A 24376-nucleotide genomic window follows, 5' to 3' on the forward strand; every position below is an offset into this window, starting at 1 on the left:
AATAACGGGGAAATAAGGTTCTCCCAACATCAATCAACCTCTAAACAACTGTCTGCAAAAATCTCTAACACATGACTGAGTCAAGTAACTGTATATAAATTGGGACAAGGGCCCAGTAGACCCCAAAACTAAATATAAGATAAAAGGACTGCAGGACATAAGACCTTCCGAAACATAGAAGGCTCACCACTTGTCTTTGCAACTCTGTCTGAATGATCTTCTAATTCTCTTGACCCCTAGACTGGGCCTCTAAACCTGAGAGGTTGGAGAGGGGAGGGGATCAGCACAAAAGTACTGGCATGCAAAGATATCAAAACAAAACATAATATTTTTTTTTTACAAAATATAGTTGAGAGCCATTATAAAGCAATTTCATATCAAATCATTTGAAACACATGGGCGTAATGCAATAGTTTCTCAACAACAATGAAATGTAACTGAGCTAGGTGGAATACCCTACATAATTTACACCAACTGTCAAACCTCGGTTGCTGCCGAGATTAAAGTATAAGTGGGGAGACACACACAAGACCACGAAGCATGATGTCTCGACCCAATGGTAGTGCCCAAGATCACTTAAGCCTGGGCTCCTACCTATAGTCACAATTTGGGAATAACATAAAGTCAAGTACACAAGATCACTTAGCCTGGTACCAAATTTTCATGTCGGTGCTTTATCATTTACAAGTGGTGAACAATAATTATTTCAAATAATTATCATTGAAGTATATAGGCAAAAAATTCCCATGACATAAAGAAAAATGACTTAGAAATCATATTAAAAGCAAGTTATTAGCATTTGATTGAAAACACCCATTTAAAAGCATGCATGTTCATAAAAACTACACCTATGAGATTTTAGGATACCCCACGTACCTCAATTACTATAAATATTAGATGCTTCTTGAATCCTACGCTGAGAGGATTCAAAATATGCAATTAGTTCCTAAAATCTCCGGTTGAATCTTGAGTTGCTTGGGTTTTTATTTTGAAATCCTAAGGAGAATACTTGAGCACTTTTGATGAATGAAGGTGTATTTTGGGGTCCTTGGAATTGAATTTCGTATTTTAGGGCTAAGTAAGGGTGGAAAAGGACCATTTTGCCCCAAAAATGGAGTGTTTAAGTCACTGGAAGTCTTTACATAGGCACCGCCCATCCTATCCCCTATGTTCACATAGGCGCCACCTAGGCTATCACCTAAGTTTACATAAGCACCGCCTAGGCTATCGCCTATGCTTTCCAGTGGCCATGGGTGATTGGTTAGGCAATGTATATCACTTTAAAAGGCCATAACTTCTTGCTCGAGTGTTAGATTTTAGCAAAATTGGTATGTTGGAAAGCTAACTCAAAGACCTACATTTGACACATAGTAGGCTTCATAATTAGACATATAGAGAGAGTTATGGTCAATGGAAGCTGACATAATTTTCAACATTCACTAAAACTTAGTCGATCAAAATAGTTTCAACTCATCCTTGAGTTGAAGGACCTCTATGGTCTAAATTCAAGCTTGAATGGATTCACATGCTACACAAATAATTAAAATACCGTATTGGCATAGGATTTTATGGCTTTGGGGTTTATCAACACATCAGAATCGTGTTCTATATTGTAGCCTGAAATGCCGGGCATTACATATTTGCTAGAACTTATTTTAGAAAGAAGTCTTGATAGTGCAAAAACAGCATCTACACCTTTGGAATCTAATGCTAGAAGAACTTCAGTAGAGTTTGAAGAGGCTATAGGAATCACAAATAATGTAATCCTGAGGGATGTTACTTCTTATGAAAGATTAGTAGGGAATCTTATGTATGCCACATTCACCAGACCTGACATCACTTATACAGTTCAAACTCTAAGTCAGTTTATGCAGAAGCCTAAAAAGTCTCAATTGGAAGTTGCACATAGAATTGTGAAATATTTGAAAGGATCAGTAAGTCAAGGTATTTGGATGAAACCTCAGAGAATTACAGACATAGTTTGTTGTTGTGACTTTGACTGGAAGTATGTCCTAATACTAGAAGATCAGTTTCTGGTTATGTTATTCAACTTTGTGGTTCCTTGGTGTCATGGAAATCTAGGAAACAACATACAGTATCTAGGAGCTCTGCAGAGGCTGAGTATAGAAGCATGGTGTAATGCCCCAAGTCTGTACCCCATACACTATATGATGCTCATAATCTTGAAGGATCACAAGCTAACCCATGACTGGTACCTGCTGCAATAACTGAATAATAATACTTTAATATGTGGAAATTAGGTTAAAAACAGGCCATAAGGTTCAATACTATAATAAAATTGAATACGGTATAACAAACACCAAACCTGATACATCTGTCTAAAAATACTCTAGTCTAAAAAAGCCTCTAAATTGTCTAAAATAGGTAGTTGATGGGACAAGTCCCTAACTAACTCTGAACTACTGAAATACGCTAAACTACTAAAATAATAATTATGTCCTCAAAATAAGAAGACTCTCTACTAACTCTGTCAGCTGAATATCTGAACTGCTAAGTATGATCGGGAGCCTACGCATCTGAACCTATGATATAAAATATCATAGAACAAACGAAAGGTATGCATCAGTACGTTGAATATATTGGTATAAAAAGTAAGGTAGGATGTAATGCATGGGTTCATATGCATGAACAATACTGACTGAATGATGTGAGTATAATTGAATAAGAGTACATGTGTGAATATATAAACAGTAACTAAGATCGTGATAATATTGGAATACCAAATCTGAATACTGATTAATTGATATCTGAGCCTACTGATACTTAATTATTGATAGCTGAGTGACTCTATTTGATAGTATTGATTTTATGCAACTATATTGAGTTCCATTCTGAGTTAAGTGACAGTATCTGACAGTCCTAATTTTTTTTGTAGAATTGAACTGAGTTCCATATTGAGACTGGAACTGAAACTGAGACTATGGGAGGTAATCATCTAACCGACATACCCCTTTCTAAATAAATTGGGGTCCAATCTGTAACTCCAGTTAGAAGGGTGTTAATATCATGCCACGAGTAGAGACAAGCTGTGAGTTAACCCTCTTTGATAGGAAGCTCTTTCATCAACCCTTGCTGGCAGGAAAAACTCATGAGAGTTGTATCAAACCTAATCTGGCAGGAAGATATCTCAACCTACGCTGGCTATATAGTTCTGTAATGTAGGGATTGCTACTAAGGGTCAAACCCTCTACTGGTATGAATGCCTCCATCCTTGGGTTAACTCGGTGCTGAATCCTACTCCCAACTGAATAGACAGTGAACTAATTTCCTAGTTCATATTAGGCTTTACTGAACTATTACTGAGCTTACTAAGTTCTGTTGACTGATGGAATACCACTGAATGCAATTAGCTAACTGAGCTTACTGAGGTCTCGTCTGAATAATGAACTAGATGGGACTAATGCTAAGTCTACTGAGTTGTTTCTTGAGTCCAGTAACTGACTGAGAGTACTACTGATCATGACATAAATGATATTATTCCATAACTGACACTAGCTTTAGGTAAACAGCTAAATTATTATGTATTAAATACCCCCAGGAATCGATAGCATGAAAAGTAAAGCATCACATGACCTTGCATATCATACAAATGCACACTTGTTCATAATGCATCTATAGAGTCATTTTATCAATCACTTGCAAGGCATGAACTAGTCTACATACTAGCATGATATAATCTTATTATTACATTCACATGAGTAGTTCACCAAACACTTGGCTGGCGTAGTATATACATGTGAGCATCATGATTCAATTCCAAATTCATAATTCCATGGGTTTCAACATGAATTAACATGATAAATCACACATATCAATTAATTCTACTTCAATTTTGTAATAAATCACGAAATAGAAAATCCCGTTAAATTATACTCATGAATACACTTTAATTCCAAATCATAAAAATCATAAAATCAATCTACTTGAAGTTTAAAAGAGTTTCTTGGACTCCAAGGGAGGAAATATCCTTGGATGAACACTTCACATACCTTGGTTGCTAAATTCTTGAAGAATAACGGTAAAATTTTGAGCCTTGTCTTGGAAATTAAATCACCTAGTGTTCTTGTTCTTGAGTAATTTGAGAGAAAGTGAGTGTATTTTACTTAATGAGGGCTGAATTTCATGTTTTAGGGCTGAATAGGGGTGGGAAAAAGACCCAAATACCCCTAAAGATGTGGCTTTTTAATGACTAAAAAGTGGATTGTCGATGCGTAGGACTATGCATGGTGTCGTTAGAATCTATGAAATAGCCAATGCTCTGCGTCGATTCCATGTTGATTCACTGGATATTGCAACTGGGAGCCAAAGAAAAATATTGTCCGATGTGATGGCCAATGCGCCTCGCTGAGATCACGTCGATACATTTTTTGGATTCCCAAATGTGGTTCAAACGAGGTCCAAAAAATACGAAACTCATTTGGGAACACCTACAGACATTCCTGGTCATGAATTAACCTAAAGATCAATACTTTAAGGTAATAAGAGTTGTGAAATAGAGTTTCCAACTTACAAAGGCCAAAATAATACTAAGTCTGAATACTTAGCTAGAATTTTCTATGTCTGGGACCCCTTAGCAAGCTTAAAAGACTAAGTTGAGCTTAGGATTTTACGGGGTCTTACAATATCTTCCCCTTGGGAATATTTATCCTCGAATGTGACTGATTAAATTGAGAATACTGATAGACTGGACTTAGATACTAAACATGCACAACTGAAGCATGATTTCATGACTGAAATTATTGATATACTGAATTATCATACTAAACATGTATATCTGAAGCATGAGTACATAACTGAACATAATTCATGAATGCATAACAGGGATTACTGATAAGCTGGGCTCATTTACTGGAGATGCATGTCTGATGCATGAGTAAATGACTGAACTGATTCATGAATGCATGACTGAGTATGCAACGTTAATTGATACTACGTTGGTAGTTATATCTAAACATTATACTGAGTAATTCAAAGAAAAACTATTACCTTGGACTGAGTCTGAGTTTGTGGAGAATAGGTGGGGATACTTGGTACGCATAGCTACTTCTACCTCCCTTGTAGCTTTCTCAATGGACTGATTCTGCCAAAGAACTTTGGCTAGAAGGACCTCTTTGTTCCTCAGTCTGTGGGTCTGAAAATCAAGGGTTTTAACTAGAATCTCCTCATAAGAGAGGTTGTTCTAAATATATATGCGCTCTATAGGGACTACGATTGCTGGGTCACCAATGCATTTCTTAAGAAAGAAGACATGGAACACTGGATGCACTGAAGTTAAGGCTGAAGGTAACTCGAGCTCGTAACCTGCCTTTTCGAAATGGCTAAGAATTTGGTAAGGATCGAAATATCAGGAACTGAGTTTCCCCTTCTTGCCAAACCTCTTTACTCCTTTCATAGGAGAGATTTCTAAGAATACAAAATTGTTAATCTCCAACTCGAGATCATTTACTGGATACGCATAAACAGGAACATGAAAGCATAACTGAGCCTGAAATGTGATAGAGGAACTGATTATCATGAAAAAAATTGAGCCCCTGAATACATGGCTTACAACTGAGATTGGAACTTAAGAGTTCACCTATGAGTGCCCACTACTCCAAACTGGATTCGTTATATGAGAAGATAGAAGGTCTAGGTCATGAATGCTTGGGGATTATAGTGCATCTCTCCCTAGGGACATTATGTCCCCTAAAGAATACTGACTTGGCTGAGATACTGAGGAAAAACTAAAATGATGCACAGGGCACCTATGAATTGAATCGTGATTGTATATCGAGGATCTGAAATCGAGGCGTGAAACCTAAAATAAGATGAACTCACAACCACATGGTTGCTTGATCTTGGAATAGTTATATTCATAAGACTTCAGAAAGTGCGACTAGATGGAAAGATGGGAAATCCAAGCATATGAACATTGTCTGCCTACCTGCTAAACTGAATTATTGGTTTTATGGTCTAACTTATGCTGAAAACTTATATTCTACTGGAGCCTTTGTTTGACACTCTTTCTATAGAGTTCTAGTGGCTTTAGAGAGCAAGGAGCGTTGGCATGGCCAAATAAAATAGCTGAATAAGAAAATCATATCCTGGCTAAAATTTTGTAATATGAGTTGAGGCCTATGAAACACCATCTAAGATGAAGTGACTAAGCTTTATGCACTGCAACTACAAATTTTCAAGATTGGACATATCTCTTGAATACTCTCTTGACTATACTCTCCACCTTAGTATAGCACATCACTTGAGACTATTAAAAATATTCACATAGGTGCTGAGCATGAGTGCGTAGACCTACTAACTTATATGATTATCTGAATGGCTGATAGCTGACTACTTGGTCATGTAATATTAAACTGTACTTAGACTGAATAACTGGACTGGAATTGTAGAGTATTATACATATGAGGTAAGGACTGACTATGTAACAGAAGATAACTAAGCTTGAATTCATAAAAACTGTATTGTTTGAGAATGCAAGACCAAGCGTATAACATGATTCTGAAATATTTTGTAAATTGAGGTACTGAAATACTGATAACTGAATCACTGATAGTTGTACGCTATCATCAAGCAAATTAAAATTGAATTGAGTTACTGATTTGATTACTAGACTGGGACTATGACTGAGACTGTAACTAAGACTACAATTGAGACTGTACTAGAACTGAATATTGGGTTCTGATAACTCTACCTACTAAGGTATGATTTGGACTGAATTCTCCCACTATGTTCAAGCCTACTCAAATCTTCGAAATGCATTTAGCCACTTATACTTCAATATGACATTCAAACCTATCTTCATAACTATAGCCTCGTATAGAAATAACATGCAATCATATTTTCTTAACATGGAAAATTTACTCTGTCCTTTCTAAAAACTACTCATTGCTATATCATTTCATAAGGAGAGTTCACTAAAGGGTAAAACATAAGGACCTGTAGCATGAATGGCACTATACCAAACTTGACACTTAACTAAGACCTGAGGAATAGGACATCATCATCCTGGAGTTTATTGAGAAATCTAAAATAAGGATTTACTCGACAATATCTAAATTTAGCTAATTATTAGGAGTATAGCATAAGTCATGGGAACTGAGCATACTTGTAAAGCATGGCATGAGCATATGAGTCATGAGCTGCATGACCTGAGTTTGGAGTTTCTGTATTTATGGAACATGGTTCATAACACTGAGTGAACTGAAATTCCTTATACTAGGAACTGTAAGTGTGCATGATTTCTAACGTGCACGAGTATGGGCTAGATCATAGAGCTGATATGTAAGACATGAATAGATATCATGATAACTGATGGGTTTTAAGAGTATGGAGTATGATTCTGAGATGATCTAAATGATCATTCTAGCTATGGGAATAGACAAGAATGTCATCTATGAAGGCTATGATGAACATGTCTAAGTACTACTTAAACACACGGTTTATCAAGTCCATGAAAGCTGTTGGGGAATTTGTAAGACCAAATGACATGACTTAGAATTCAAAGTGACCATACCGAGTTCTGAAAGTTGTTTTTTGAATGTCATATTCCCTGATTCTAAGCTGATGATAGCCTAATCTGAGGTCAATCTTAGAGAAATAACTGGCACCCTAACCTTGATCAAACAAGTCATTGATTCTGGGAAGTGGATACTTGTTCTTGACCATAACTTTATTTAGCTGATGGTAGTCTATACACTTTCTGAGGGAACCATCTTTCTTATGCACAAATAGAACTGGTGCTCCCAACGGGGACACACTTTGTTTGATGAATCCCTTTTCTAGGAGATCTTTCAACTATTTTTTAATTCTCTGAGGTCTTTCGAAGCCATTTTATATGGCGGAATAGATATGGGTTGAGTATCTGGAAAAAGGTCTATTCCAAAGTCGATTTCCCTTTTGGAAGAAATACTGAGAAGATCTTTGGAAAACACGTCTGAGAATTCACATGCTATTGATACTGACTCAAGAGTAGGGGTTTCTGATCTAGAGTCCTGGACTCGAACGAGATGGTAGACATATCCTTAGATATAATTTTTCTTTCCCTTAGGTAAGAAACAAGCTGACCCCTAAGTGCTGAAGTACTATCCCTCCACTCAAGGATGGGTTCATTCGGAAACTAAAATTAGACAATTCTATTTCTGCAGTCGACTGAGGCATAGTATGAATAAAGGCAATCCATGTCGAGAATGATATCAAAATCAGTCATCTCTAATTCGACTAAGTTTGCTGAAGTGACTTTTAGAGATATCATAATAAGACAGTTCCTGTATACCCACTAGGCTATGATAGATTTACCCACTGGGGTAGAGACTGAGAAGGGCTCTGTTAGAATTTCAAGACTGACTCTAAAATCAACAGCTATAGATGGAGTAACAAAGGACAACAAAGCTGTTGGATCTATCAAAGCATAAACATATAAATGGAAAACTTATAATGTACCCGTGACTACATCAGGAGAACTTTTATGATCCTGTTAGGATTAGAGAGCATAGAGTCTATTTGTGCACTGCCCACTGATGGCACTGGAAGCGGCACCTTTCTAATTCAGGTGATCGAACTAAGTTGGGGGACGATTATACTAACCTTGAGAACCTGACTGGGGACAATATCTAACTCTGTGGCCTGTCTTGCCATATCTAAAACACACATCACTGCCAGCTCTGTAGATACCCTAGTGGTTTCTGCCACACTTTTGACAAAGGGGATTGGTTCGGCCACTCTTTGGCTTAGATGTTCTGGCCCTCTTATTCTTTCTCCCTTTTTTCCTATTCCTTTTCTCCTTACTTTGCAGAGCATGATCCATAAGCCTAGATAGGATAATGGCCAACTACTTGTTCTGAGCAGCTATTGAATGAACTAAGGCGGTGAAAGCGGCTCTAAACTCAGTGTGAGAAACATGCTCATTCAAGGGATCTGCCTAAATGTGTGGAGGGCTGACTGGTTTTCATTACTTCTTTCATTAGCTTCTATAGAAAACATGTTCTAGAAGTATAAAGAAGAGATGAATTAGACTGAGAGTTTAACTAGCGCTCATTCTCACTCGCATGACATGAATACTGAAAGAAGGGAAACTTTTTCCTAAAACATCTAATAGTTTCCTGTCCATAGGTGTGGTGCGCTACACACCCATGTATATGACTCTACTAGATATGGCTTTCAGACTTCCTAGGACTTTGTTGAACCTTAGGCTCTGATACCAAATTTGTAATGCCCCGTGTCTGTACCCAGATGTTATACAATGCTCATAATTCCAAAGGACCATAACCTAAACTGGTACCTACTGTAATAACTAAATAATAATACTATACTATGCAAAAATTAGCAGGAAAACATGCCATAAGGTTCAATACTGTAATAAAACTAAATACGGCATAAAAAATACCAAATTTGACATATCTGTCTGACAATACTCTAGACTAAAAAAGCCTCTAAACTTTCTAAAATATACAGTTTATGGGACAAGTCCCCAACTAACTCTGAACAACTGAAATAAGCTAAACTACTGAAATAATCATCATGTCCTCAAACTAAGAGGACTCGCCACTAACTCTTCCAGCTAAATATCTAAACTGCTAAGTATGATTAGCAGCCCGCACATCTGAACCTATGATATAAAACATCATACTGATGTTGGGTGAATTTATGCATTCTAGCGCTACTATTCTTGCTTATTTAGCCTTGTTTTGAGGATGATTATTATGCTATATATGTTAATAATAATATAAATAAGCAATTTTTTGTCCAAGTATGTGTTCACAATGTTTAATGGTGTTTCCACATATGTTTTGATTCAATTCAACCATTTAAAGTTCAACCAAAAAACTAGTATGACTAGCTTGAGCTAGGTGTTATCTAGTCTCTTATGTTGGGTTCTAATGTATCTTAATGAGTTACCAAGTTTTTTATTATGTATTTATCTATGAAACAACTTGTTTATAATGTTCAAGGGTAAATTGGATCAAACCAAGGGTCAAAACAATGAGTTAAAGCTTAATGAGAAATTAGCCTATGCTTAGCTCGTGTTACTAGTTCATCGTTGAGGATGTTGTGTTGTTTTGAGCTCTAACTTGCTGTATTTAATGCAATAGGATTCTTGGTGAATGGAATATGATGATATATGTAGAATATACAAACTTCAAATCAAGTGGAAACAAATCAAAAAGGCTCATAAATGACCACGGAAGTACAAGACGTAAGCTGGACGTATTTTGGACTCTTAAAATGTATGGGGCATGTGTCAAATGCATATGTGGCCAATGAAGGCATGCGAAATACCAATGGATTAAGAAAAGGCTCAAGTTTTTGACCCACAGTCATGTGCAGCTAATAATGGGGTTAAAAGAGGCTCCGTGACGCATTGAAATCAAAACGAGCTACTGAAATTTGATAAATTCTTTGATAATTGTGAATTGGCATGTCACCGTGTCGCGCCTATGCCCAAAATTGGGATAATTCTACCCAGCTGAAAGAAAACAACGTGGAAACCCAATCCAAGTTGGTTTATGACTTGTTTACTATAAATATAACGTGTTAAATCATATTTTAATCATTTTGGGGATCTCTTGGAAACCCTAGATCAACTTGGAACAACATTGGAGGCTACCACAACTTCTTTTTAGGTTTTATCATTCCTTAATTTAGTTTTTTTATAGTTTGTATCATCATTCCAAGGGATTGGATGATGAATATTTCCATTAAAGGCTAAAACCCTCTTTCTGGGGTTGAGTCCTAGAACATGAGTACTCTTTAATATTCTTTATTGTAGTTTAATTATGGATTATCATATGTATTGTTCTTGATTTCTTAAGCTTACTATTTTGATGATTATCTATCATTAGAATAAATCTATATTTCTATGTGAATCCTAGAGGAGAATCATAGGATAGAATGAAGAAATTAAGGAACAAGGTTCTTTCACTTTTATGAAATAAGGAGTTTGAATTAGCATCTAGTATAGAGATATACCTAGAATCCTTGTTTGGATTAATTGTAAAAAGTTAACTTATTAAATCTAAAAGAATTATTGTATCTCTGCGGGAGTTGTAGTTGCAATGTTCAATAAATAAAAGATTTGAGGTCGGGAGACTAAAATCGTAGCATAAACATTGGGAATAAAAAATTCGATAATCAATTAGACTGCGATAGGAATAGAGATTTGTAAGATTGATCAAAATTCCTTAACCCTGGACTTTACTCCATTTATTGTCCAAGATTTTATTTTATGCATTAGTTTAGATTAGTTTTAATTTACAAAATTATAACTTTATTTGCTACTCTCCTCAATTCGTTAAACTAGAATAGGATAGGCGGCGAACACAAGTCCCTGTGAGATCGATACTTGGGATTCTTTGAGGCCACTATAGTACTTGATAAGACCACGTACACTTGTGTGTGCGCTTGGGCGTTGTCAAGTTTTTGGCACCGGTGTCGTGGACTTGTAATTAGGCAACTATTTAATTTTAGTTTTTCTTTATTGAGTTGTTAAAAGTTTTCTTTTTGTTTCTTTTTATTTTTTCTTTATTCTTATCTTTCTCACACTCTTCTTGAGATGTCATTCTTGGATAGATAGTTTTCGAGGGATGGTGATTCTTGTCATTTTTGTGGAGGACCCCATCATGAGGCTTTTTGTCCAGATTTTGATCCAAGCATTTGGAGGGGACCTGTTTGTTTCCAACCTTTAGAGCAACCCACAATTTGGTATGTGGTTTGTTATAGTCTATATCACTCTGCAGATATGTGTGCTTTAATTTCTGACTGTCATCTTTATTTTGAGATTGAAATTTAGAAGGTGAATAAGAGGAGAGTGTTGAGGATAGTATAAATTTTGAAGTAGGATTTGTTGGGATGTACTCCAGGCACTTTTCTACATTATGTTTAGATGATATCTTGTATGTGGAATCATTTAAAATAGTGGAAGAGTGTGAAGATAAGGAACAAGAATTGTATATTCTTGATTTTACACCGGATAAGCAATATAAAAACATACCTCACCTCAAGGACAAGTGGTTTATCATGCATCATCTGTTACTCAGTTCATTAATCTCTATATCACCTCCATATGATCAAGGCAAAAAGATAGATGTGATATTGGGGGTGAAATTCATATCCTCAAGGTGGAGGAAAAAGTTGATTGGGTCATGCCGCAAAACTAAATTAGGCACTTCTTGGGAGGCAACCCAAGATAAGGTATGTTTTATTTTCAATTCTTAGTTTTTTTATTTCACGCAATTTTTGTTTTTGGTTGAGTCATAGGTTGATGGAAAGTCTGAGTACAAAAAATCTAAAATTGAAGCATGGCAAATATTAAGTGTGGGGTCCCATGGATTTCCTTTATGTAAAGATGCTACTAGCTAGGCCTAGAGTCCTCGGGGAGTATTTCTATTTCTTACTTGTAAATTCACTTTGGGGACAAAGTAGATTTTTAAGTGTGGGGTGGGGAAATTCCCAAATTTTGGCTTAATTTTTTTAAAAAAATTTAGGTTAGGAATAAGTGAGATATTCTTGTTGGTGTTATTTTTGATTACATGATGCAAATGGATTTTTTTGTAAAAGCATGTTGAATGGGTGAATTTCTATTTTGAGACTCTTAGGCTTAAGTTTGTGACTCCAGTTTTGTGGCTAAATTTTGAATTTATGTTATTGTTTGGTTGAGAGTCTGTGATGATCCTATTGAGTTATGCATGTGTCATGTACGTGTGAGATTTTTGAATATTTTTTGTTGCATGTGAAGTCTAAAACTTGCCCGGTGTGTGTGTGAAGAGAAACAAAGAGTGTGGGTTTCGGAGATGATTTAGGCATTTCTTTGATAGCATTGTTGTATACATTCTTTTTACCTACCCTTGTACATTATTCTAGTTAAACACCATTGAGCCTTTAGCCTTTTCTTTGGTAGCCTCATATGTAGCTTAATCCCTTATTCCATAAACCATAAGTTGATCTAAAAGGCTTCTAAGTGCTTTAATTAAAAAAAAATTGAATTTGAGAAAGGAGTTTGAGAAATTGAAGAAGAAAAGGTGAAATTGCTGCCCCAAGGTAATAGTTATTGGTGTTTATAATTTAATTGTGGTGGATTGATGTGATATAATTGATGTTAGAAATGTTACCATGATAGAAAAGAATGAAAAAAATGATTCATGTGGTATTAAACTATACGCCCACCGGGTGCTTATGAAAATGCTTAAAAGAGATGGGGCAAAATAAAAGATATGGGTGGATAAAAAAATGGTGTAAATTTATTTATTGGAGATTGGTTTTAAATGTTTAATGCAGTGTATTAAACAGCTTAGAGAGGCGAGTCACTATTCTTGGCCAAAATAGTTCTTACCTGTCACTTAGCGTACATTACAACCCGAAAAAGACCTAATTGATCCCAAACTTTACATTCAACAATTAGTGGAGCATTACACTAAGGGTAATCCTATGGTTCATTATGTGTAACTTGTGAATTCTTTGTGAGAGTAAGCGTAATTTGATTTTTGTACCCATTACGTTATAAATTTCATTATTATGAGAGATTATGGGTAACTCTCTTGTTGTGAGGGGAAAATGTTTGATGAATGTGGGTGATTTTTATGATGTCCTTAATTAAGTAATAAGCATGAGTTTGCCACCTAACTGAGCCAATTCTTGAGGCTAGGATGTTTTGGAGTAGTGTTCATGAGCTTTCAATTGTGTATAACATACTTACTGTTGTAAACTTGCATTCGTGTAGTCATTTTAGCGCTAGATTGAGTGTCTTGCATGTATTATAAGTTTGAAGTCTCTTCAGATCATGGTATTTGTAGTTAATAATTGTTCGAGGATGAACAAGGCTTTATGTGTGGGGTGGTGATGTTGGGTGAATTTATGCATTCTAGCGCTACTATTCTAGCTTATTTAGCCTTGTTTTGAGGATGAATGTGTTAATAATGATATAAATGATCAATTATGTGTCCAAGTATGTTTTCATAATGTTTAATGGTGTTTCCACACAAGTTTTGATTCAATTCGACCATTTAGAGTTCAACCAAGAAAACTAGTGTGACTAGCTTGAGCTAGGTGTTGTCTAGTCTCTTGTGTTGGGTTCTAATGTGTATTAATGAGTTACCAAGGTTTTTATTATTTATTTATATGTGAAACAAATTTTTTATAATGTTCAAGGATCAATTGGATCAAACCAAGGGTCAAAACAATGAGTTAAAGCTTAATGAGAAATTAGCCTATGCTTAGCTCGTGTTTCTAGTTCACCGTTGAGGATGTTTTGTTGTTTTAAGCTCTAAATTATTGTGTTTAACGCTATAGGATGATTTTTGAATGGAATATGATGATATATGAAGAATATACAAGCTTTAAATCAAGTGGAAACAACTCAAAAAGGCTCATAAATAACCACGGAAGCACAAGACGTAGGCTGGACGGATTTTGGACCCCTGAAATGTATGGGGCGCGTGTAGACTGTATATGTGGACAATGAAGGTGTTCAAAATAAAATGGATTAAGAAAAGGCTCAAGTTTTTGAAACACAGGCGCGTGCAGCTACTAATGGAGTTTAAAGAGGCTCCGTGATACGTTGAAATCGGAACGAGCTACTGAAATTTGACAGATTTTTTGACAATTGTGAATTGGCATGTCACCGCGTCGCGCCTATGCCCAAAACCGGGATAATTCTTTCTAGCTAAAAGAAAACAGTGTGGAAACCCAATCCAAGTCGGTTTATAACTTGTTTACTATAAATATAACGTGTTAAATCACGTTTTAATCATCTTGGGGATCTCTTGGAAACCCTAGATCAACTTGGAACATCATTGGAGGCTACCACAACTTTTTTTTAGGTTTTATCATTCTTTAATTTAGTTTTTTTATAATTTGTATCATTATTCCAAGGGATTGGATGATGAATATTTCTATTAAAGTCTAAAACCCTCTTTCTGGGGTTGAGTCCAAGAACATGAGTACTCTTTAATATTCTTTATTGTAGTTTAATTGCGGATTGTCATATGGATTGTTGTTGATTTCTTGAGCATACTATTTTGATGATTAGCTACCATTAGAATAAATCTATATTTCTATGTGAATTCGGGAGGAGAATCATAGGATAGAATGAAGAAATTAAGGAACAAGGTCCTTACTCTTTTATGAAATAAGGAGTTTGAATTAGCATCTAGGATAGGGATATACCTAGAAGCCTTTCTTGGTTCAATTGCAAGAAGATAACTTATTGAATCTGGAAGAATTGTTGTATCTCTATGGGAGTTGTAGTTCCAATGTTCAATAGATAAAAGATTTTAGGTTGGGAGACAAAAATCGTATCATAAACCTTGCGAATCAACAATCCGATAATCAATTAGACTGTGATAGGAATAGAGATTTGTAAGATTGTTCGAAATGCCTCAACCCTGGACTTTACTCCATTGATTGTCTAAGATTTTATGTTATGCATTAGTTTAGATTAGTTTTAATTTACAAAATTACAACTTTATTTGCTACTCTCCTCAATTATTTAAACTGTAATAGGATAGGCGGCGAATGCAAGTCCCTATGAGATTGATACTTAGGCTTCTTTAAGGCCACTATATTACTTGATAAGACCACATACACTTGCATGTTCACTTGGGCGTTGTCACATAGCGCAAAAGAAAGGTATGCATCTGAACTTTAAATGTACTGGTATGTAAAGTGAGGTCGGCTACAATGCATAGGTTTATATGCATGAACAATGATGACTGAATGACGTGAGTATAATTGAATGAGAGTATATGCATGAATATGTAAACTGTAACTAAGATTGTGATAACACTGGAATACCGAATCTAAATTCTGATTAACTAATATCTGAGCCTACTGATCCAAAATTACTGATAGCTGAGTGATTGTATATGACAGTCTTGATTCTGTGGAACTATACTTAGTTCTGTTCTGAGCTGAATGACTGTATCTGACAGTCCTAATTTTTTTATAGAACTGAACCGAGTTCTATACTGATACTGGAACTGAAATTGAGACTGTGGGAGGTAATCATCTAACCTACATACCCCTTTCTAAATAGATTGGGGTCCAACTTATAACCCTAGTTTGAAGGGTGTCAATACCGTGCCATGGGTAGAGACAAGTTGTGAGTTAACCCTCTCTGACAGAAAGCTCTTTCGTCAACCCTCGCTGGCAGGAAACAATCGTGTGAGATATATCAACCCTAATCTTGTAGGAAGATATCTCAATCTACACTGGCTACGTAGTTCTATAATACAAGTATTTCTACCAAGGTTCAAACCCTCTACTGGCAGGAATGCCCCCATCCCTATGTTAAGTCGGTGCTGAATCCTACTCCCAATTGAATAGACACTGAACTGATTTCCTAGTTCATGTTAGGCACTGAACTGATTTCCTAGTTCATATTAGCCTTGACTAAACTGTTATTGAGCTTACTGAGTTCCGTTAACTGATGGAACGCTACTGAATGTTGTTAGCTGACTGAGCTTACTGACGTCTAAACTGAATACTGAACTAAATGGGACTAATGCTGAGTCTACTGAGTTATTTCCTGAGTTCTGTAAATGACTGAGAATACTACTGATCGTGATATGACTCAAATTATTTTGTAACTGACACTGGCTCTAGGTAAACAGCTAAATTGTCGGGTATTAAATACCTCCAGGACTCGATAGCATGAAAAGTAAAGCATCACATGACCTTGCATAACATACAAATGCACACTTGTTCATAATGCATCTATAGAGACATTTTACCAATCACTTGCATGGCATGAACTAGTCTGCATACTAGCATGATATAATCTTATTATTACATTCACATGAGAAGTTCACCAAACACTTGGATGGCTTTGTATATACACATAATACTAAACAACATGTAAGCATCATGATTCAATTCCAAATTCACAATATAATGGGTTTCAGCATGAATTCACATGATAAATCGCACATATCAATTAATTCTACATTAATCTTGTAATAGGTCATGAAATAGAAAACCCAATTCAATAATACTCATGAATACACTTTAATTCCAAATCATGAAAATCATGAAATCAATCTACTTGAAGTTTAAAAGAGTTTCTTGGACCCCAGGGTGGAAGGAACCCTTGGATGAACACTTCACATACCTTGGTTACTAAATTCTTGAAGAACAATGGTGAAATCTTGAGCCTTGGCTTTGAAATTAAATCACCTAGGGTTCTTGTTCTTGAGCAATTTGAGAGAAAGAGAGTTTATTTGTCTTAATGAGGGATGAATTTTGTGTTTTAGGGTTGAATAGGGGTGGGAAAAAGACCCAAATACCCCTAAGGATGCGGCTTTTTAATGACTGAAAATCAGACTATCGATGCGCAGGAGACGCACCGCGTCGTTGGCATCTACACGACAGCCAATGCCCTGCATCAAGTTCGCATTGGTTTACTAGAAATTGCCACTGGGAGCCAAGGAAAAATATTGATCGATGCGATGCACATCGCGCCGCATCGGGATCGCGTAGATACACCTTTTTGGATTCCCAAATGTGGTTCAAACGAGGTTTGAAAAATATGAAGCACGTCCAAAAATACCTACTGACATTCCTGATCATCAATTAACCTAAAGATCGATACTTTATGGTCATGAGAGTCATGAAATAGAGTTGCCAACTTATGAAGGCCAAAATAATACTAAGTCTAAATACTTAGAATTTTCTAAGTCTGGGATCCCTTAGCAAGCTTAAAAGACTGAGTTGAGCTTAGGATTTTGTGGGGTCTTACACATGGCTTTAGCAGTAGCTTAACTCACTTGGCTGGAAGGTTTATTTATTGATCTAGGTATTACTATTCATAAATCAATTACAGTGTTGAGTGATAACAAATTTGTCATTCAATTGGCAGCCAATCCTATATTCTATGAAAGAACTAAACACATTGAGATTGATTGTCATTTCCTTCAAGTAAGGTCAATGTAGGGTTGATAAAGACTGCTTATGTACCCCAACATCATCAGGTGGCAGATATCTTAACCAAAAGTTTGAGTCATGAGCAGTGTTCTCATCTTCTCAGCAAGCTTGGTGTGCTAAACAACTTGCTACCTTCATCTTGAGAGGGCATGTTGACATTATTATATGAATATTATAATTGAAGATAGTTAATTAACAGTTGAAAGTTAGTTAGCATACATTCCTCAGTTGACAGCTTTGACTGTCACTGTTACTGTTTTATTACCTTCCAGATTAGTTAGTTAATTAGTTGATTCCACTTGCCAGCTAAGAGCATAGGTTATAGATTATTCTAAAAGAACTATATAATTCTATAAATATCACTCAAGTTGAGTGAAAACAGTTAACACTGGAATAAGCCTCTTCTTCACTGCCCAACAATAGGCACTCTATTTCTTCCTTCTTCATTACTGATTCTATGTTCCCTTACTCTTTGAGAATACAATTGAGAGCTTATCTAGTAGATTTTCACAATGTACCAATGTCAGTATAAGACTCGATCCAGTAACAGTGTTAGCATGACACCCGATCCCAATATTATCACCATATACTAACCTTATCATCATATATATGTATGTATAGTCTCAATGAAGTATTAAATGCAAATAATAATGAGTCAACAATCACAAGTAATGCGCGAAGGCTAATCACAACCATTTAGCTTACACATAAGCAAAGAGTCAAATCAAGTCTAAACTATCGTTAACTAATCAAACACTCCCCGACTTTAAGGCTGCTATATTTGGGTTCCCGTCCACACTCAAACATTGCATACTATTACTCACCGCTTACCGTCCTTGATTTTCTAAACTAACACCTTTATAAAAAAGATGCTATACTCTATCCCTTTCCCCACTCCTTACTATTACATACACATTCAACCTAATATTAGAGACTAATACCAATATAATTTCACACCCAACCTCTTTTTATTTCTCTCAACACCTCATATATATATATACTGATATCTAACGGCTACTCTCTCCACTATCAACCAAACTCTATGAATCCTTTCGAAAATCTAGTGGAACACACTGAGCCATAATTTGCGCCCAACATGTTCACCATTAACCTAACCCGTCATTACGAGCTCTCAATCACTCCCATTTACTCAACTATTACTAATTAACACAATCATCATAACTTTTCGGCCACAAGATCAACACGGTTCAATGACTTAGTAGTAGACATACAGAAATTGCCAACAAGTTATTCTAAGTTTAGTTATTTATCTGGTCCATCCAAACTTCATGATCGTAGGCCTACACATAAAATCTACCGACATAACTATTGTTATTACATGCGTTTAGGCCAAGTCTACTACGACTAAACCATATACCTCATAGATGAGTCCAGCTGCTATGCAGAGCAAAAAGTCATTCTTTATACAGCTTGACCTTGACCAACACTGGAATCTCATCGATAATACTTTTGGAATCGCCTTCTTAGAGCTCATCCTCTAAACCTTCGTTGTTATACGTAAAGGGTTCACTTGGGTATTTTTGGAGGAGGAAACATAATAAGAAGCCCCAGTTGAGTGAGGGTTTAATTAACCCTCGGGTAGCTTACTGCCCGATTGTTATTGAGGTCAATGCAGCGATAGGTCAGTAGGCCTGGCCCATTTTGCACTTTCAGCCTAAATTTGATTTGGGCCACAACTTTTTCATACCAAAATAATTCCCTTAAGGTACGAAATGAAAATTTCTTGATCAAAGCATTTTTCCAGGACGGTTTTTAACATGATGATGGTTTGGGTCATTGTAGTTTCTTTCTTTTAGGCTTCGAGAGGTCTTCTGCTGAACTAGCCTTTTGGATAAAGCAGTAGAGAAAGATGCCGATGTAGCCCGAGGTGAACTACAATTCAAACTTGTTGTGACTTAATTACTAGATGGACACGGAGAAAAGCTTATTACCAAAGAGTTCTAACTTATCACATAATTATGTATTGTTGAGTTCCTTCATCTGCAATTAAATTACGCGCTACACCTGATGATACAGTTGATTGACAATGAATCCCATCCATGGCCTCTGACAAAATTAGAATGTGAAGTTGCAATCATCTTTCAAAAGTTTGCATTTTACTGTTCTAAATGAAATATTCAAGCTTGAAATAGTCACACTTTCCATCAAAACACCGTACAAGTTCAGGACTCTATCTGATGCCAAAGATGTAATTTTAATTTAGGGTCCTTCTTGCACTCTTTACTAAAATGTTTGAAAGTTGGCCTTATATTTATGCAGAAATTTAATACTCACTAAACACATAACAATAGTTCATTAAGATCAAGACTCGCTTCACTAAGCTATATATCGTAGTTGTAGACAGATGGGGAAGGTTTACACAAATTATATAAGTGTAACATGGAATTAAGGAGGGATTTGAATAAAAAAAAACATTAGTCACTGTGACTTTTAAGATAAGAAATGAATTAATATTATTTCATGATACAGTATGAAGAAACTAAGCAAGGAATGCCTTGAAACAATATGGTTGAGTTATTTCATTACCTGAGGATCCGATCCCTTATTTCTTGTTGTAGTACATTAAATCTTTTATGCTGCTGGCTATTTCTAATATCTATAATTCATCAGAAAGAGTATGTTTTCAATTCAAAACTTCTAAAAAGTTCACAGAATATTGGATGTTTGATATATCTCCTAGTCATGCTTTGATAACAAATATGCACAAAAGAGTGAAATCCCTCAAAAATGACAATAACAAACGCAATAGTTGTTGAATGGTAGAAAAAAAAATAAAATAAAAGAATGTATAACAGAATGAAAGAAAGAACGAAATGAGCACTTACCCTATCGACCGAAGCTACTATCCTAAAATCAGAAACTCCTAAATTAAAGCGCAAGTGTCGCCATTAAAATTCTAAGTATGATTAAGTTTGAATAACGAATAGTAAGCAGAACATCTATTGAATTTTAGTACATCAAGGCAACAACATACTTGAACATCTTGTTAATAAACAGTACATCACATCAGACATATTTTTTAATCATTGAGTCTGAATAAACAATTTTATACTATCAAGAGAATTTTGATAAAAAATCCTTGTTGCCGTTTTCCTTTGACAAAAAATTTAAAGTAGATTCCATAGGGGATATTCTAATATGCACAAAATCTACTGGCAAGATGATTAGATGGCATAAATCCAGAATACCTGGCAACATCAGACATAGCACTTGGCGTAAACAAGATCATTAATCAATGACTTGTCCATAACCCTTGCTAATTCATGTATTGATGAGGCAATGCATAAATTCATTAAGTAACCAAAAATTTTAACTGATGAAAAAAAACTAAACGTCATATACATTAGACTAAAATTTTTGAATTCAATCACACATAAAGAAGTTATTTATAAGGTGTTGAATACTCTTAAAGGTCAGAGGCCTTTTTGAGAATCTCAAAGGAATTTTCATGCATATCAAATGAACTAAGAAATGTACTATTATCAACAACCTTCTTCATTGAACGATTCATTTAACAGTAAGAAAGACAATCAAGACTCAAATAACAAAGTCATTTATCTCGCAACGATCTCTCAAGGAAGAAAGCATCTAAACTACAAAATAAATAATAATGTTTATATTTCTAACATCTTTAGCATATTTCAATTCCTTATTTGCTCTTTATACATCTCATCGAATGCATTTAACCTTTAAAATAGCTAATATGAGTTATGTAAATGTCTTAAATATTAATATAATTGATAAAGAATGCATGTAGAAACTCTTATGTAGAATGTACATAAAATAACATATTTTTAAAGATAGGATAGCATATTTAGGGATAATAGAAGATCTTCATGGATTGTGGAACAAAAGATATGAAAATTACTTCAATACCTTGTTCAATAACATCGTATCACAGCCTTTGTACCTTTTTTGAAATTAGTTCACTGTCTTATCAAAATTGGTTCACTACCTAGCAGGATTTTTTATTGGGGTAAGAAGTGGCCTATCTACAGAGAATAACCTCCCTCCGATCTTTGTAAACCAAAATCTGGTGCCTGGATTCCAAGTACGTGAAGCTCACACACCGACAGGAACTTTTTGGTAGCTGGTATGGGTGTGTGAGAGGTCTCATTGGTTTGATATTTTGGCTTGGAAATTTGCAAAATAGCTTCAAACACTTTTTGGTAGCTGGTGTGGTTGTGTGAGACGTCTCATTGGGTTGATATTTGGCTTAGAAATTTACCAGATAGCTTCAGACACATTTCTGGTTTCTCTTTGATCATCAGATTACTTTTGTGTGCTTTTACCTTTGTTTGGAGTTTCTATGCATAACATTTGGTTAGTATCTCCTTGTTTGTTAATGGGCTGATTTTTCTCTGTTCTTTTCAGCTACATATTTGGTTATGCTCTCTGTTAGAAAAAAAGAAAGAAAATTAGCTATTGTGAACTTGTTTGAAATTGTAATGTAGGAGGAGGAATGAACGCTTTGGCTGGTATTGATTTTGTTCATAGTCCATATTCTGAACAAGTGATTTTTCTCTCGGCTGAGGAGTTTGTTAAATTTTCTCAGTATCAGAACTTAACTGAAGTAATCCTGAAGGGTACTTATTTTGTGTGATGCTAACTGCAGTCAACTTGACATTTTGGTCTTGATATTTTGTTGTAATCTTTAGATTATTTTATTGTGAGTTCTAGATTTTTTTCAAAGTTGTAGTGTGTGATGGTTCTTTATTTAAGCACAACATAAGGAGGCATGTTTGCAGATTTTGAGGAATATTTTCAGACCACTTATGTGTTACTCCTATATATTTGATGTATGAATGAAAAATCACTGCACTACTTCTCAAATTTTTTCTTTCCTTTTTTTTCATGTCTGTTTTTTCTTTCTCTCCTTTAATTGGCATTAGAGCAAGATTGATCTTTAAGGGACTATTTTTTTTGAGAAAATATAGCAAAGATCACCCAACAAGCTTAACTTGTTCAAGTCTCTTTCTGTCCAGTTCTCTTTTTTTACATGGTTTCTATCAGCCCTTCTCTTTCACCTCTTATCTTTAATGGCAAAAATTACCAAGTATGGGCTATAAAGATGAAGAAATACTTGAAAGGTCTTGGTTTATGGAAGTATGTTTAGGAAGACAATGCTCCAGAGCTTTGAAAGAAAACCCAACTCTTCATCAGATTAAAAATCAAAAATCATGAAGAAGAGATTGTAAAAGGTCAAAAAGCCTTGTCTTTCATTCATGCAGCCATCTCCGAATCAATTTTTACAAGGATAATGGCATGTGAAACTATCAAAGAAGCTTAGGATATGCTGAAGTAAGAATTTCAGGGGAGTCATAGGATAAGAAAAATGCAAATGTTGAATCTAAGAAAAGAATTTGAGATGTAAGGATAAAAGAGGCTGAAAAGGTGAAAGATTATATTAATAGGATCATGAAAATTATTAATCAGATTCGATTGTTAGGAGAAAAAGTAGAAGTGTTGAGGATTGTTGAAAAGGTGGTGGTGACACTCCTAGAGAAGTTCGAAGCAAAAATATCCTCAATATAAAATACTTGTCATATGTCTCATGTCACGTTGAATGAACTATCCAACGCTCTTCAAGCTATAGAGCAAAGAAAACCTTTTAGAGAGGAGAAAAGTTCAAGTTGCTCTTATGGTTGCTCAAAATTCTAAAGCTCAGTTTGATGGTGAATTAAAAGGGTAACTAAATAGAAGACATGGCAAGGAGAAAATGGAGCAATATAAAAACAAAGGGAGATATATAAGATCAAAGTATCCACCTTGTCCCTATTGTAAAAAGAACAATAATACAAAGAAGTTTTGTTGGTAAAGACCTGGAATTCATGCAAAATCTGCAAATAGTTTGGTCAAGTGGATAAGGTATGAAACCCAAATCAAGCCCGACCAGCTTAAGTGCAGCCAACTTAAGCTGCTGAAAATGTTGAAGATCATGAAGAAAAGTTGTTTGCAGCTTCTATTATTGGTGAATGCAATGTATCATATCAAGGTTATAATGTGTAGCTTGTTGATAGTGGATGTACACCTCATATGACAACTAACTTGAATAACATTGAACGTTTGGACAAAAACTATTTTTCCAAAGTCAGAGTTGGAGATGACAGATTCTTAGATGAAAAGGGCAAATGAGCAGTTATTGTTCAAACTCCATTAGTTATAAAGATTATCTCCGATGTATTATTTGTTCCTGAAATTAGACAAAGTCTTCTAAGTGTAGGTTATTTTCTTTAGAGCAATTATGCCCTGTTATTTAAAGATAAAACATGTGAAATCATGGATCCAACTAGAATAAAATTGCTCACGGTCAAAATGCTCAATAAAATCTTTCCTCTTGATTGGAAACATAATGAGATTGGAGCTTATGCCGACATACAAGATGACAGTTATGTCTGGCATAAAAGGCTTGGCCATATCAATTTTA

Source organism: Capsicum annuum, chromosome 12 (genome assembly GCF_002878395.1).
Source record: "Capsicum annuum cultivar UCD-10X-F1 chromosome 12, UCD10Xv1.1, whole genome shotgun sequence".
Classification (NCBI taxonomy): domain Eukaryota; kingdom Viridiplantae; phylum Streptophyta; class Magnoliopsida; order Solanales; family Solanaceae; genus Capsicum; species Capsicum annuum.